Below are 12,602 nucleotides of genomic sequence, written 5' to 3'. Positions count from 1 at the left end.
TTGAATTGTATAAGATAAAGCCAGAAATATGTGTGTCTGAGTCTTCTATCAAAAGGTACAGCTATTTATATGAAGTTGTACAAAAACGCTTTATTTCCTCAAGACAGTGCGTTTCTGACGATTTACATGCATTTGAATGGGGAACTCGCCCGAAACAAAGTATAGGTTTTCATTATGTGAATAACTTGAAAATCTTAGCTCAAACAGCTGCAAAACCTAATTGCCCAGCACGGGGATGTTGAATTGTATAAGATAAAGCCAGAAACATGTGTGCCTGAGTCTTCTATCAAAAGTTACAGCTATTTATATGAAGTTGTACAAAAACGTTATAATTCGCCAAGCCAGTGCGTTTCTTACGATTTACATGCATTTGAATGGGGAACTCGCCCGAAACAAAGTATAGGTTTTCATTATGTGAATAACTTGAAAATCTTAGCTCAAACAGCTGCAAAACCTGTTTGCCCAGCACGGGGATGTTGAATTGTATAAGATAAAGCCAGAAATATGTGTGTCTGAGTCTTCTATCAAAAGGTACAGCTATTTATATGAAGTTGTACAAAAACGCTTTATTTCCTCAAGACAGTGCGTTTCTGACGATTTACATGCATTTGAATGGGAAACTCGCCCGAAACAAAGTATAGGTTTTCATTATGTGAATAACTTGAAAATCTTAGCTCAAACAGCTGCAAAACCTAATTGCCCAGCACGGGGATGTTGAATTGTATAAGATAAAGCCAGAAATATGTGTGTCTGAGTCTTCTATCAAAAGTTACAGCTATCTATATGAAGTTGTACAAAAACGCTTTATTTCCTCAAGACAGTGCGTTTCTGACGATTTACATGCATTTGAATGGGGAACTCGCCCAAAACAAAGTATAGGTTTTCATTATGTGAATAACTTGAAAATCTTAGCTCAAACAGCTGCAAAACCTAATTGCCCAGCACGGGGATGTTGAATTGTATAAGATAAAGCCAGAAACATGTGTGTCTGAGTCTTCTATCAAAAGTTACAGCTATTTATATGAAGTTGTACAAAAACGCTTTATTTCCTCAAGACAGTGCGTTTCTTACGATTTACATGCATTTGAAAGGGGAACTCGCCCGAAACAAAGTATAGGTTTTCATTATGTGAATAACTTGAAAATCTTAGCTCAAACAGCTGCAAAACCTAATTGCCCAGCACGGGGATGTTGAATTGTATAAGATAAAGCCAGAAACATGTGTGTCTGAGTCTTCTATCAAAAGGTACAGCTATTTATATGAAGTTGTACAAAAACGCTTTATTTCCTCAAGACAGTGCGTTTCTGACGATTTACATGCATTTGAATGGGAAACTCGCCCGAAACAAAGTATAGGTTTTCATTATGTGAATAACTTGAAAATCTTAGCTCAAACAGCTGCAAAACCTAATTGCCCAGCACGGGGATGTTGAATTGTATAAGATAAAGCCAGAAATATGTGTGTCTGAGTCTTCTATCAAAAGTTACAGCTATTTATATGAAGTTGTACAAAAACGCTTTATTTCCTCAAGACAGTGCGTTTCTGACGATTTACATGCATTTGAATGGGGAACTCGCCCGAAACAAAGTATAGGTTTTCATTATGTGAATAACTTGAAAATCTTAGCTCAAACAGCTGCAAAACCTATTTGCACAGCACGGGGATGTTGAATTGTATAAGATAAAGCCAGAAATATGTGTGTCTGAGTCTTCTATCAAAAGTTACAGCTATTTATATGAAGTTGTACAAAAACGCTTTATTTCCTCAAGACAGTGCGTTTCTGACGATTTACATGCATTTGAATGGGGAACTCGCCCGAAACAAAGTATAGGTTTTCATTATGTGAATAACTTGAAAATCTTAGCTCAAACAGCTGCAAAACCTAATTGCCCAGCACGGGGATGTTGAATTGTATAAGATAAAGCCAGAAACATGTGTTCCTGAGTCTTCTATCAAAAGTTACAGCTATTTATATGAAGTTGTACAAAAACGCTTTATTTCCTCAAGACAGTGCGTTTCTGACGATTTACATGCATTTGAATGGGGAACTCGCCCGAAACAAAGTATAGGTTTTCATTATGTGAATAACTTGAAAATCTTAGCTCAAACAGCTGCAAAATCTAATTGCCCAGCACGGGGATGTTGAATTGTATAAGATAAAGCCAGAAATATGTGTGTCTGAGTCTTCTATCAAAAGTTACAGCTATTTATATGAAGTTGTACAAAAACGCTTTATTTCGTCAAGACAGTGCGTTTCTGACGACTACATGCATTTGAATGGGAAACTCGCCCGAAACAAAGTATAGGTTTTCATTATGTGAATAACTTGAAAATCTTAGCTCAAACAGCTGCAAAACCTAATTGCCCAGCACGGGGATGTTGAATTGTATAAGATAAAGCCAGAAATATGTGTGTCTGAGTCTTCTATCAAAAGTTACAGCTATTTATATGAAGTTGTACAAAAACGCTTTATTTCCTCAAGACAGTGCGTTTCTGACGATTTACATGCATTTGAATGGGAAACTCGCCCGAAACAAAGTATAGGTTTTCATTATGTGAATAACTTGAAAATCTTAGCTCAAACAGCTGCAAAACCTAATTGCCCAGCACGGGGATGTTGAATTGTATAAGATAAAGCCAGAAATATGTGTGTCTGAGTCTTCTATCAAAAGTTACAGCTATTTATATGAAGTTGTACAAAAACGCTTTATTTCCTCAAGACAGTGCGTTTCTGACGATTTACATGCATTTGAATGGGAAACTCGCCCGAAACAAAGTATAGGTTTTCATTATGTGAATAACTTGAAAATCTTAGCTCAAACAGCTGCAAAACCTAATTGCCCAGCACGGGGATGTTGAATTGTATAAGATAAAGCCAGAAATATGTGTGTCTGAGTCTACTATCAAAAGTTACAGCTATTTATATGAAGTTGTACAAAAACGCTTTATTTCGTCAAGACAGTGCGTTTCTGACGACTACATGCATTTGAATGGGAAACTCGCCCGAAACAAAGTATAGGTTTTCATTATGTGAATAACTTGAAAATCTTAGCTCAAACAGCTGCAAAACCTAATTGCCCAGCACGGGGATGTTGAATTGTATAAGATAAAGCCAGAAATATGTGTGTCTGAGTCTTCTATCAAAAGTTACAGCTATTTATATGAAGTTGTACAAAAACGCTTTATTTCCTCAAGACAGTGCGTTTCTTACGATTTACATGCATTTGAATGGGGAACTCGCCCGAAACAAAGTATAGGTTTTCATTATGTGAATAACTTGAAAATCTTAGCTCAAACAGCTGCAAAACCTAATTGCCCAGCACGGGGATGTTGAATTGTATAAGATAAAGCCAGAAATATGTGTGTCTGAGTCTTCTATCAAAAGTTACAGCTATTTATATGAAGTTGTACAAAAACGCTTTATTTCGTCAAGACAGTGCGTTTCTTACGATTTACATGCATTTGAATGGGGAACTCGCCCGAAACAAAGTATAGGTTTTCATTATGTGAATAACTTGAAAATCTTAGCTCAAACAGCTGCAAAACCTAATTGTCCAGCACGGGGATGTTGAATTGTATAAGATAAAGCCAGAAATATGTGTGTCTGAGTCTACTATGAAAAGTTACAGCTATTTATATGAAGTTGTACAAAAACGCTTTATTTCCTCAAGACAGTGCGTTTCTGACGATTTACATGCATTTGAATGGGAAACTCGCCCGAAACAAAGTATAGGTTTTCATTATGTGAATAACTTGAAAATCTTAGCTCAAACAGCTGCAAAACCTAATTGCCCAGCACGGGGATGTTGAATTGTATAAGATAAAGCCAGAAATATGTGTGTCTGAGTCTTCTATCAAAAGTTACAGCTATTTATATGAAGTTGTACAAAAACGCTTTATTTCCTCAAGACAGTGCGTTTCTGACGATTTACATGCATTTGAATGGGAAACTCGCCCGAAACAAAGTATAGGTTTTCATTATGTGAATAACTTGAAAATCTTAGCTCAAACAGCTGCAAAACCTAATTGCCCAGCACGGGGATGTTGAATTGTATAAGATAAAGCCAGAAATATGTGTGTCTGAGTCTTCTATCAAAAGTTACAGCTATTTATATGAAGTTGTACAAAAACGCTTTATTTCCTCAAGACAGTGCGTTTCTGACGATTTACATGCATTTGAATGGGAAACTCGCCCGAAACAAAGTATAGGTTTTCATTATGTGAATAACTTGAAAATCTTAGCTCAAACAGCTGCAAAACCTAATTGCCCAGCACGAGGATGTTGAATTGTATAAGATAAAGCCAGAAATATGTGTGTCTGAGTCTACTATCAAAAGTTACAGCTATTTATATGAAGTTGTACAAAAACGCTTTATTTCCTCAAGACAGTGCGTTTCTGACGATTTACATGCATTTGAATGGGAAACTCGCCCGAAACAAAGTATAGGTTTTCATTATGTGAATAACTTGAAAATCTTAGCTCAAACAGCTGCAAAACCTAATTGCCCAGCACGGGGATGTTGAATTGTATAAGATAAAGCCAGAAATATGTGTGTCTGAGTCTTCTATCAAAAGTTACAGCTATTTATATGAAGTTGTACAAAAACGCTTTATTTCCTCAAGACAGTGCGTTTCTTACGATTTACATGCATTTGAATGGGGAACTCGCCCGAAACAAAGTATAGGTTTTCATTATGTGAATAACTTGAAAATCTTAGCTCAAACAGCTGCAAAACCTAATTGCCCAGCACGGGGATGTTGAATTGTATAAGATAAAGCCAGAAATATGTGTGTCTGAGTCTTCTATCAAAAGTTACAGCTATTTATATGAAGTTGTACAAAAACGCTTTATTTCCTCAAGACAGTGCGTTTCTGACGATTTACATGCATTTGAATGGGGAACTCGCCAGAAATATGTGTGTCTGAGTCTTCTATCAAAAGTTACAGCTATTTATATGAAGTTGTACAAAAACGCTTTATTTCCTCAAGACAGTGCGTTTCTGACGATTTACATGCATTTGAATGGGGAACTCGCCCGAAACAAAGTATAGGTTTTCATTATGTGAATAACTTGAAAATCTTAGCTCAAACAGCTGCAAAATCTAATTGCCCAGCACGGGGATGTTGAATTGTATAAGATAAAGCCAGAAATATGTGTGTCTGAGTCTTCTATCAAAAGTTACAGCTATTTATATGAAGTTGTACAAAAACGCTTTATTTCGTCAAGACAGTGCGTTTCTGACGACTACATGCATTTGAATGGGAAACTCGCCCGAAACAAAGTATAGGTTTTCATTATGTGAATAACTTGAAAATCTTAGCTCAAACAGCTGCAAAACCTAATTGCCCAGCACGGGGATGTTGAATTGTATAAGATAAAGCCAGAAATATGTGTGTCTGAGTCTTCTATCAAAAGTTACAGCTATTTATATGAAGTTGTACAAAAACGCTTTATTTCCTCAAGACAGTGCGTTTCTGACGATTTACATGCATTTGAATGGGAAACTCGCCCGAAACAAAGTATAGGTTTTCATTATGTGAATAACTTGAAAATCTTAGCTCAAACAGCTGCAAAACCTAATTGCCCAGCACGGGGATGTTGAATTGTATAAGATAAAGCCAGAAATATGTGTGTCTGAGTCTTCTATCAAAAGTTACAGCTATTTATATGAAGTTGTACAAAAACGCTTTATTTCCTCAAGACAGTGCGTTTCTGACGATTTACATGCATTTGAATGGGAAACTCGCCCGAAACAAAGTATAGGTTTTCATTATGTGAATAACTTGAAAATCTTAGCTCAAACAGCTGCAAAACCTAATTGCCCAGCACGGGGATGTTGAATTGTATAAGATAAAGCCAGAAATATGTGTGTCTGAGTCTTCTATCAAAAGTTACAGCTATTTATATGAAGTTGTACAAAAACGCTTTATTTCCTCAAGACAGTGCGTTTCTTACGATTTACATGCATTTGAATGGGGAACTCGCCCGAAACAAAGTATAGGTTTTCATTATGTGAATAACTTGAAAATCTTAGCTCAAACAGCTGCAAAACCTAATTGCCCAGCACGGGGATGTTGAATTGTATAAGATAAAGCCAGAAATATGTGTGTCTGAGTCTTCTATCAAAAGTTACAGCTATTTATATGAAGTTGTACAAAAACGCTTTATTTCCTCAAGACAGTGCGTTTCTGACGATTTACATGCATTTGAATGGGGAACTCGCCCGAAACAAAGTATAGGTTTTCATTATGTGAATAACTTGAAAATCTTAGCTCAAACAGCTGCAAAATCTAATTGCCCAGCACGGGGATGTTGAATTGTATAAGATAAAGCCAGAAATATGTGTGTCTGAGTCTACTATCAAAAGTTACAGCTATTTATATGAAGTTGTACAAAAACGCTTTATTTCGTCAAGACAGTGCGTTTCTGACGACTACATGCATTTGAATGGGAAACTCGCCCGAAACAAAGTATAGGTTTTCATTATGTGAATAACTTGAAAATCTTAGCTCAAACAGCTGCAAAACCTAATTGCCCAGCACGGGGATGTTGAATTGTATAAGATAAAGCCAGAAATATGTGTGTCTGAGTCTTCTATCAAAAGTTACAGCTATTTATATGAAGTTGTACAAAAACGCTTTATTTCGTCAAGACAGTGCGTTTCTTACGATTTACATGCATTTGAATGGGGAACTCGCCCGAAACAAAGTATAGGTTTTCATTATGTGAATAACTTGAAAATCTTAGCTCAAACAGCTGCAAAACCTAATTGCCCAGCACGGGGATGTTGAATTGTATAAGATAAAGCCAGAAATATGTGTGTCTGAGTCTTCTATCAAAAGTTACAGCTATTTATATGAAGTTGTACAAAAACGCTTTATTTCGTCAAGACAGTGCGTTTCTGACGACTACATGCATTTGAATGGGAAACTCGCCCGAAACAAAGTATAGGTTTTCATTATGTGAATAACTTGAAAATCTTAGCTCAAACAGCTGCAAAACCTGTTTGCCCAGCACGGGGATGTTGAATTGTATAAGATAAAGCCAGAAATATGTGTGTCTGAGTCTTCTATCAAAAGTTACAGCTATTTATATGAAGTTGTACAAAAACGCTTTATTTCGTCAAGACAGTGCGTTTCTGACGACTACATGCATTTGAATGGGAAACTCGCCCGAAAGCAAGTATAGGTTTTCATTATGTGAATAACTTGAAAATCTTAGCTCAAACAGCTGCAAAACCTAATTACACAGCACGGGGATGTTGAATTGTATAAGATAAAGCCAGAAATATGTGTGTCTGAGTCTACTATGAAAAGTTACAGCTATTTATATGAAGTTGTACAAAAACGTTATAATTCGCCAAGCCAGTGCGTTTCTTACGATTTACATGCATTTGAATGGGAAACTCGCCCGAAAGCAAGTATAGGTTTTCATTATGTGAATAACTTGAAAATCTTAGCTCAAACAGCTGCAAAACCTAATTGCCCAGCACGGGGATGTTGAATTGTATAAGATAAATCCAGAAATATGTGTGTCTGAGTCTTCTATCAAAAGTTACAGCTATTTATATGAAGTTGTACAAAAACGCTTTATTTCGTCAAGACAGTGCGTTTCTGACGACTACATGCATTTGAATGGGAAACTCGCCCGAAACAAAGTATAGGTTTTCATTATGTGAATAACTTGAAAATCTTAGCTCAAACAGCTGCAAAACCTGTTTGCCCAGCACGGGGATGTTGAATTGTATAAGATAAAGCCAGAAATATGTGTGTCTGAGTCTTCTATCAAAAGTTACAGCTATTTATATGAAGTTGTACAAAAACGCTTTATTTCGTCAAGACAGTGCGTTTCTGACGACTACATGCATTTGAATGGGAAACTCGCCCGAAACAAAGTATAGGTTTTCATTATGTGAATAACTTGAAAATCTTAGCTCAAACAGCTGCAAAACCTTTTTGCCCAGCACGGGGATGTTGAATTGTATAAGATAAAGCCAGAAATATGTGTGTCTGAGTCTTCTATCAAAAGTTACAGCTATTTATATGAAGTTGTACAAAAACGCTTTATTTCGTCAAGACAGTGCGTTTCTGACGATTTACATGCATTTGAATGGGGAACTCGCCCGAAACAAAGTATAGGTTTTCATTATGTGAATAACTTGAAAATCTTAGCTCAAACATTTGCAAAACCTGTTTGCCCAGCACGGGGATGTTAAATTGTATAAGATAAAGCCAGAAATATGTGTGTCTGAGTCTTCTATCAAAAGTTACAGCTATTTATATGAAGTTGTACAAAAACGCTTTATTTCCTCAAGACAGTGCGTTTCTGACGATTTACATGCATTTGAATGGGAAACTCGCCCGAAACAAAGTATAGGTTTTCATTATGTGAATAACTTGAAAATCTTAGCTCAAACAGCTGCAAAACCTAATTGCCCAGCACGGGGATGTTGAATTGTATAAGATAAAGCCAGAAATATGTGTGTCTGAGTCTACTATCAAAAGTTACAGCTATTTATATGAAGTTGTACAAAAACGCTTTATTTCGTCAAGACAGTGCGTTTCTTACGATTTACATGCATTTGAATGGGGAACTCGCCCGAAACAAAGTATAGGTTTTCATTATGTGAATAACTTGAAAATCTTAGCTCAAACAGCTGCAAAACCTAATTGCCCAGCACGGGGATGTTGAATTGTATAAGATAAAGCCAGAAATATGTGTGTCTGAGTCTTCTATCAAAAGTTACAGCTATTTATATGAAGTTGTACAAAAACGCTTTATTTCCTCAAGACAGTGCGTTTCTGACGACTACATGCATTTGAATGGGGAACTCGCCCGAAACAAAGTATAGGTTTTCATTATGTGAATAACTTGAAAATCTTAGCTCAAACATTTGCAAAACCTGTTTGCCCAGCACGGGGATGTTAAATTGTATAAGATAAAGCCAGAAATATGTGTGTCTGAGTCTTCTATCAAAAGTTACAGCTATTTATATGAAGTTGTACAAAAACGCTTTATTTCCTCAAGACAGTGCGTTTCTGACGATTTACATGCATTTGAATGGGAAACTCGCCCGAAACAAAGTATAGGTTTTCATTATGTGAATAACTTGAAAATCTTAGCTCAAACAGCTGCAAAACCTAATTGCCCAGCACGGGGATGTTGAATTGTATAAGATAAAGCCAGAAATATGTGTGTCTGAGTCTACTATCAAAAGTTACAGCTATTTATATGAAGTTGTACAAAAACGCTTTATTTCCTCAAGACAGTGCGTTTCTGACGATTACATGCATTTGAATGGGGAACTCGCCCGAAACAAAGTATAGGTTTTCATTATGTGAATAACTTGACAATCTTAGCTCAAACAGCTGCAAAACCTAATTGCCCAGCACGGGGATGTTGAATTGTATAAGATAAAGCCAGAAATATGTGTGTCTGAGTCTTCTATCAAAAGTTACAGCTATTTATATGAAGTTGTACAAAAACGCTTGACAACAGGACAACAGGGGACTGTGATGCCGGCTTCTACAATCCACATTACAAAAGGGACAGTGCTTCCTGTGAGGCCATCTTCACCCCACCAGGGCCTGCTTGTTGATGACATCCACATTAGGGCTTGTGGTGCTGGTCGATATCATGCACATTTCACCAGGGCCAGTGGTGTTGGTAAAGGCCACTCATATTACACCAGGGTGTGTGGTGCTGACCAATACGATCCATATTTCAGCAGGGCCAGTGTTGTTAGATGAGGCCATCCACATTACACCATGGCCTGTGCTACTGGCTGAGGCCAACTACATTTCACCAGGGCCTTTGCTACTCGTTGATGCCATCCACATTACACCAAGGCATGTGGTGCTGTCCGAAACCATCCACAATACACAAGGGCCTGGGATACTGGCTGATGCCATCCACATTACACCAGGGCCAGTGGTGTTGGCTGAGGATATTCACATTACACCTGGGCCTGTGGTGCTGGCCAATATCATCCACATTACACCAGGGCCTCTGCTACTGGCTGAGGCCAACTACATTTCACCAGGGTGTATGTTGCCAGCTGAGGCCATCTACATTTCACCAGGGCCTGTGTTGCTGGCTGTTGCCATCCACAATACACAAGGGAGTGTGTTGCTGGCTGTTGCCATCCACAATGAACAGGGCCTCTGCTAGTTGTTGATGCCATCCACATTTCACCACGGCCAGTGGTGTTGGCTGAGGATATTCACATTACACCTGGGCCTGTGGTGCTGGCCAATATCATCCACATTACACCAGGGCCTCTGCTACTGGCTGAGGCCAACTACATTTCACCAGGGTGTATGTTGCCAGCTGAGGCCATCTACATTTCACCAGGGCCTGTGTTGCTGGCTGTTGCCATCCACAATACACAAGGGAGTGTGTTGCTGGCTGTTGCCATCCACAATGAACAAGGGCCTCTGCTAGTTGCTGATGCCATCCACATTTCACCACGGCCAGTGCTCCCTGTGAGGCCATCGTCACCACACCAGGGCTTTTGCTGCTGGCTAATGCCATCTTCACCAGACTAGGGTCTGTGCTGCTGGCTGATGCCATCCACATTACACCAGGGCCAGTGATTCCTGTGAGGCCATCTTCACCACACCAGGGCCTGTGCTGCTGGCTGATACAATCCACATACACAAGGGCCTGTGCTACTTGTTGATACCATCCACATTTCACCAGGGCTTGTGTGAAAGGTGGATTTCACACAAGCCCTGGGCCTGTGGTGCTGGCCAATATCATCCACATTTCACCAGGGCCACTGTTGGTGGCTGAGGCCATACACATTGCACCAGGGAAAGTGTTTCCTATGAGGCCATCTTAACCACACCAGGGCCAGTGCTGCTGGCCAATACCATCCACATTTCACCAGGGCCTGTGCTTCTGTCTGAGGCCATCCACATTTCACCAGGGCCAGTGCTGCTGGCCAATACCATCCACATTTCACCAGGGCCTGTAATTCTGTCTGAGGCCATCCACATTACACAAGGGCCAGTGGTGCTGACCAATACCATCGATATTTCACCAGGGACAGTGTTGTTAGATGAGGCCATCCACATTACAACAGGGCCTGTGCTACTGGCTGAGGACATTTACATTTCACCAGGGCCTGTGTTCATGGCTGAGGCCAACTACATTTGACCTGGGCCTGTGTTGGTGGCTGAGGCCATCCACAATATACAAAGGCCTGTGCTACTGGCTGATGCAATCAGTGTTGGTCAAGTTACTTGAAAAAAGTAATCAGTAACTAATTACCGATTACTCCCCCAAAAAAGTAATCCCGTTACTTTACTGATTACTTATTTTCAAAAGTAATTAATTACTTAGTTACTTAGTTACTTTTTAAAAACACGATTTACAACCTGAATAGGTGATAAAGCGATAGATCTTTCAGCCCAATTCTACTTTTTCTGCATAATCCATCATACAAAATGTAATCAAATGGAAAAGTATCTTTTTAAAACTTGTTTTATTAGTTTTAACCTTTTAACTTTATGCATCAAGCAAAAATTTAATTATATGCAACATTCTCTGACTGGAAGAAATTTGTTTAACATTTAAACTTATTTTCTGCACATTCCAGCACATAAAATATTTTTTTTTGTGTGTGTTTACACTCACTCTTTCAAACAGGTGCAAGTAAAACACAGCAGAAAATAAATAACATCAAAGACTCAGCGGTCCTGTTGCTCTATTTTCACCTGTAAAGCAGGAGTGGCGTAGGCGGAGGTTTACTCTGGTGCAGGTGTGCCGCAGCGGTCAGTGGAAGAATCTGCGAGTTTCTCTGTGAGTTTCCCATTACGTGGTAGCGCACTCCCGGTGCTTGCTTGGAAGTTTAGGGGGGGGTTTTTTCGCTTTAAAAAGAAGTTTTCTTCCCACGCACAAGGGACACAAATGTTTTTGTCACTTTTTATGGAATCAAACTCAAAGTAAGGTCAGTACTTCCACGCTTTAAACGCTGCACGCTCATACTCTCTCCCGCACTCGATATATGATGCACTGTTGATCGCACTCGCTTGCGTCACTGTCATGAGACATTCTCGCAAAAAAATCACGATTTTAGTAACGCAGTAACGCAGCGTTCCTCTACGGGAAAGTAACGGTAATCTAATTACCGTTTTTGCGATAGTAATCCCTTACTTTACTCGTTACCTGAAAAAAGTAATCAGATTACAGTAACGCGTTACTTGTAACGCGTTACTGCCCATCTCTGGATGCAATCCACATTACACAAGGGCCCGTGCTCCCTGTGAGGCCATATTCACCACAACAGGGCTTGTGCTGCTGGCTGATACCATCCACATTTCACCAGGGCCTGCGTTGGTGGCTCATGCCATCCACATTACACCAGGGCCTGTGCTACTCGTTGATGCCATCCACATTACACCAGGGCATGTGGTGCTGTCCGAAACAATCCCCAATACACTAGGGCCCGTGATACTGGCTGATGCCATCCACATTACACCAAGGCCAGTGGTGTTGGCTGAGGACATTCACATTACACCTGGGCCTGTGGTGCTGGCTTATTCCATCCACATTACACCACAGCCAGTGCTTCCTGTGAGGCCATCATCACCACACC

Source organism: Perissodus microlepis, chromosome 5, assembly GCF_051167445.1.
Source record: "Perissodus microlepis isolate ML-2025 ecotype Zambia chromosome 5, ASM5116744v1, whole genome shotgun sequence".
NCBI lineage: Eukaryota > Metazoa > Chordata > Actinopteri > Cichliformes > Cichlidae > Perissodus > Perissodus microlepis.
Note: the sequence above shows the minus strand (reverse complement) of the source record.